The sequence below is a fragment of the Bos indicus x Bos taurus genome, chromosome 23, assembly GCF_003369695.1.
Source record: "Bos indicus x Bos taurus breed Angus x Brahman F1 hybrid chromosome 23, Bos_hybrid_MaternalHap_v2.0, whole genome shotgun sequence".
Classification (NCBI taxonomy): domain Eukaryota; kingdom Metazoa; phylum Chordata; class Mammalia; order Artiodactyla; family Bovidae; genus Bos; species Bos indicus x Bos taurus.
Window position 1 is genome coordinate 11,514,125 of NC_040098.1, and position 5,535 is coordinate 11,519,659.

At 43.8% G+C, this 5,535-nt stretch overlaps 1 pseudogene; it reads left to right on the plus strand.

The window, feature by feature from the left end:
- Positions 1-4,667: 4,667 nt before the first annotated feature.
- Positions 4,668-5,077, plus strand: LOC113882173 (annotated as a pseudogene).
- The last annotated feature ends 458 nt before the right edge of the window (positions 5,078-5,535 follow it).

The following is a 5,535-nucleotide window of genomic DNA, read 5'->3' on the forward strand; positions in this document are numbered from 1 at the left end:
AGTAAGACAGGTGTTCCAGAGAATTTTGGATACTGTTTTATGGCCTAGAACATTGAGTGGCCTGTCAGCAAAATCTTTGCCAAACCTGAGAATGGAGATTCTCAGCACCATGGGATAAAATGGTCATGAAATGCCCCCCTCAGAATCATGGTCAAATTTAGGAGTGAAAAGGGGCTCTGCCAACTGAAAACTGACACTTGCCATCTATATCCACAAAGATTAAATCATGGCCACTGCAACAGCTGACCTTCAACTCCCCTGAAAGGAGTTCAGGGTGAAAATCGGAAATGAGGCCCTCTGTGCTCTGGGAAAAACTGGCAGAACAGGTCTTCAGATAGTTAGATCTTTTTAGGAGAAGATTTTATGAGTCCCAATTCTTGCATCTTTTCATACCTAGAGAAACATTGACATCATTAATGGTAACATCTGCTTTGGCTATTAAGGAAAATTTTACAATTAAAAGTCAAAATAGAGTAGCTATGGTTCAGATATCCTGGGAAATAACTAGGCAATGCTCTGGGTGTACTTTCAGATTAGACCTTGTATTGCTAAACACTTGAGTTTTCTGAGTCGTGTCAGGCTTGGATGCCACCATTCTCAAAACAATGTCTGCTGAAGCTAGTAACTGCAACCTTACTTTTTATAAAGCTAGGCAACTGGCTACCTGGCTACAAGTCTCCCTGAAGTGCCAGGTCCAGACTGGGTTTCAGGCCTATTCTTCTAAAAAGAAACGAGATTTATTTTGTCTATTAAAATTCCAGTTATCATTCCTCCAATTACTTCTAATTGGGTATGTTACACCAAAATGGCAGACCAAGGAATTGAGATTTTAATCATACAAGACTCAGATCTAGAACTTGGAACTCAGGAATACTTCCAATTCAGTGTCTATACTCCAAGCTGAGGCAGTCCTATGCTCCATTTTGACAGGAAGTTATGACAGTCATAGTTGCCTAGTTCCCTAAATTAAAACTGAGCAGAACTCTGTGGGGCCCTGGAGTACAGATCTGTTCTGTGTTCTCCATTTCTTGTCGGTAGGATATAGGCTTCATTCAGCCTCCTTGACCTCCCCTGAGTTCTAAAGGGTGGATTCAAACAATTGCTAATCAGGAAAGGGAGGGGATACCGAAAGAGAGGAGAAACAATCAAAGGTTGGTACAGCCTCCAGACATGGTCCTGGTTCCTTCTCAAAGAAATATGCATAACAATGTCTTTGAGTTCTTCTACAGAATTGGAGCCCTGACCCAGGTGGAGGACTAAATACAAGATTCCTGGAGCATAGCTCTGTTGCCTCACAACCAACCAATTAAAAAAAAAAAAACAAAGTCACAAACCCTGCAGCCCTCACCCCAAATGTTGCCTCCTGTTTCTGGGGACCAGTAATGACCATCCTGGTGGGTCTCCTGTTTGGCCCCTGTCTATTTCATCTCTGAGAGGAGCCAACAGTTTCGAACTAAATTGCTGTTATTTACAAGGGTGAATGCTGGTTTCAAGCAAAAAATAACTTGGCTTAAATCAGGTAGAGAGAGACTTCTGCTCTGCTAGGCAGGCCTACACCCATGCACAGCAGGAAGAAGTTACAGAAGAAAGACCTCTGCTCCAATTCCCAAGAAGTATCTTGAGTATGAAGTCTTTCAGGGGAGAGTTGTTAGGGGAAGCACACTGATTGAAACTTCCCACCCTGGCCAGGCACCATAGTAACTATTTGCATGAGTTGCTAATGACAGGAGGTCCTGTTAAGGAACACAGAACTAATAAGCAACCACCAACTGGAAGAGTTCGGGAAAGGTCAAAAGGAGACACCGCATGTCCGACCGCCTCCCAGAATCCTTTTCGCTGGCATCTATCTTGGCTGAACAAGGCGTGCACCACCAGGAAGAACTCTGAGTCAGAATGATTGGCTAAAGACAACCCAGAAACTAATCCCATCTCCATAAAACCCAAGACTGCAAGCCAGTTCTGCAGAGCTGTTCTCCCGGGTTCCCTTACCCTGCTGCTCTCTCCACCAGGGTGCTCTTTCCCAATAAAATCTCTTACTTTGTCAGCACATGTGTCTCCTCAGACAATTCATTTCCGAGTGTTAGACAAGAGCCCAGTTTCGGGCCCTGGAAAGGGTCCTCCTTCCTGCAACACTTCAAGCTAGGCTTCAACAGTATATGAGCTTCTAGATGTACAAGCTGGATTTAGAAAAGACAGAGGAACCAGAGATCAAATTGCCAACATCCACCAGATCATAGAAAAAGCAAGGGAATTCCAGAAAGACATCTACTTTTGCTTCATTGACTACACTAAAAAGATGGGACTACTAGACCACATTACCCGCCTCCTGAGAAACCTGATTGCTGATCTAGCCCTGCTGCTGCTGCTGCTAGTCGTCTCCGACTCTGCGACCCCAGAGACAGCAGCCCACTAGGCTCCTCTGTCTCTGGGATTCTCCAGGCAAGAATACTGGAGTGGCCAAATGGTGGCACTTTACCATGACTCCAGTAAGTGTAGTGGACACGTCATTCTTTTTGACCATCATGCTCCTGAATCCTTTCCTGTATTTCCCACTTCTTCCTCTCAAAACTGAAAATTGCAGATAACCTCTTTTTTTTTAGGCTCCTACAGCTAGAGAGTAGGCACAAAACCTAAGTGCCACCAATCACTTATTCACCTTGATCCCCACCCTCGACCCCCCACCCTGCCCTCACCTGTGAGTTGGAAATTAGGGTGATCTGATCCTACTCTTATAATACTGAGCTTCATTTGCCTCACTCTGAAACTCTGGTGTTGTCAGATCTGGCCTTTATTTCAAATGTTATTTCATTCATTATGAATTTTTTTTGCATTAACTGGTATTTTTTTAAAATATTGCATTGAAATATTACTTTGATTACTGATTTTTTGCCACCCTTATAAATCTTATGCCAAGGTGAATGTCTTGCTCACCTCACCTTAACCCGACTTCAGGCCCTGGAACGATCATTCTGAATCCATTCTGGTAAGAGTGGTGATGGCTCCATGTAATTTCTAGGGACATCCACAGAGGTCTCATTGGCCAGAATTGTATCACATGGTCATTCTTCCTGGGAAAGCAAACTCAGCTTTTTATGATCTTCTAGAGAGGCAGGCAAAGAAAAAAGAGGTTAAAAAAAAAGAAAAAAGAGGTTAGTGAGAAATGAATATTGGCTCATACAGCCAATAATATTTGCCCTGGCAGTATATATTTCTTTGCTCTTCTCTTTTAATCTATTTTACTAATCTAAATGGAGAAACAGACTTCCCTCGTATCTCAGTCAGAAAAGAAACTGCCTACAATGCAGGAGACCTGGGTTTGATTTCTGCTTCAAGAAGATCCCCTGGAGAAGGAAATGGCAACCCACTCCAGTATTCTTGCCTGGAGAATCCCCTGGACAGAGGAACCTGGTAGGCTACAGTCCGTGGGACTGCAAGAGTCGGACAGGCCTTAGAGACTAAACCATCAAATGGAGGACAGACATATAGCAGGACCCTTATTAATTGACTTTTGGTTAATGGGAACACTGAACAGAGTCATTTCCTTTGTATTTTCTATTCTATATTATCTCTGCCTTTTTATAATTTTGATATAACTCACCAAATCCAAGTTTCTGTTTTATAACAGTTTTCTCTAAAAAACTCTTGGATAAACAAGCTTATAGTATACTGTCATTCTTCATCTCTGTGGGACTTGAATTACTTGGTTCGAATATTAGCACCTTTCTTTTTTTCTGTCTTGCTCCTTTCCCCAGTTTCACACCCATTAACCCTTTCCTTCTCTTTAAACATTGCTCTGAATTGTTCTTTGTCCCAAAGGTAATACCTGCTCTTCCTCTGTCAAGGGGACCTGTGATTGTATCACCAACTGAAACTCAGCCTCTTGGCAAAGACCACAGTTCCTTAGGGAATAGGCTTCTTATCCCTGGCAGTGTGTGTCCGACCCTCTGGTGGCCGTGACATCAACTGCCTCTGAGTATTCCCTCCAGTTGAGGGCAGGAACCGTGCGTGGTGCCTGCTAGCCCAGTGTTTCTCAGACTTCAATGTGCAAACAAATCCCCTTCGATTCAGTTAAAATGCAGATTCTGGATTTCCCTGGTGGTCCAGTGGTTAAGACTTCTGGCTTCCACTGGAGGGGCCAGGGGTTCTCTCCCTGGTCAGGGAAGTTCAGCGTGCTTCGTGGTACAGCCAGAAAGGAAAAAATAAAATAAAATGCAGTTTCTGATTCAGAAAGCCTGGGGCAGAGCTAAGATTCTGAATTTCAAACAAGTTCCCAGGTGGTTCTAATGCCACTGGCCCACATACCTTGGAGTAATAAGGAATTTAAACATATATCTGAATGAAAAAGAAGGAGAAAATTCCCACAATCCAGCAGCTCTTGGTCCTCATCAGGGCAAAGACAGAGGCAAGGGAGGTATCTAGGGATGTCTCTGCAGCACTGAAGGCCCCTGCACTCGCATGCTCTTGATCCTTCGAGCGTGTTTCCTTACACTGTGAGTCCTAACACCTCACTTGCCCACCCTACTTTCAATCCCAGCCCCAGTCACTGCCAAGCAACATTTTAGTAGGTATTCCTTCAGACTACTTCCTTCCTTCCCTCCTTCCCTTTTCTTTTCTTTCCTTCTAATATTTTGTGCTTTCTGCTGTAGCCCTGAGAGATTGCTGCCAAAATGGGCAAGTTCATGATACCCAGAATGTGATGCTGGTCTTGGCTGGTCACTACTCCGAACGCAAAGCAGTCATCATGAAGAACATTGATGATGGCACCTCAGGCCGAATCTACAACCATGTTCTGGTGGCTGGAATTGATTGCTATTCCTGCAAAGTGACAAGTGCCATAGGCAAGAAGAAAACTGCCAAGAAGTCAAAGATCAAGTCTTCTGCGAAAGTTTATCATTCCAATCAACTCAGGCCCACAAACTACTCTGTGGATAACCCCTTGGACAAAGCTGTGGTCAATGAGGACATCTTCAGAGAACCTGTTGTCAAACGCAAGGCCAAACGAGAGGCCAAGTTCAAGTCTGAGGAGAGATACAAGACTGGCAAGAACAGATGGTTCTCCCAAAAGCTGCAGTTTTAGGTCTGTCTTGTTTCAGTCCCTAAAAATAACCGCCTCCCCCCCAATTATGTTTTATTTATTTTAATGAACTTTTAAGCAACTAGATGTCCTCAACTGGCTGAAAGTTATCATTGCAGATAATAATGTTTATTGTTATGTTGAGTAGTGTATTGAAGTGAAGAGAAGTGAAGTCGCTCAGTCATGTCCGACTCTTTGTGACCCCATGGACTGTAGCCCACCAGCCTCCTCTGTCCATGGGATTCTCCAGGAAAGAATACTGCAGTGGGTTGCCATTTCCTTCTCCAGGGGATCTTCCTGACCCAGGGATCGAACCCAGGTCTCCCGCATTGCAGGCAGACGCTTTAACCTCTGAGCCACCAGGGAACCGTAGTAGTGTATTGGGAATCACAAATTTCATTAGAATAAATTAACTGCCAAGTGGTTAGCAATTTTCCTTTTTCTTTATATCAGTTTCAGGT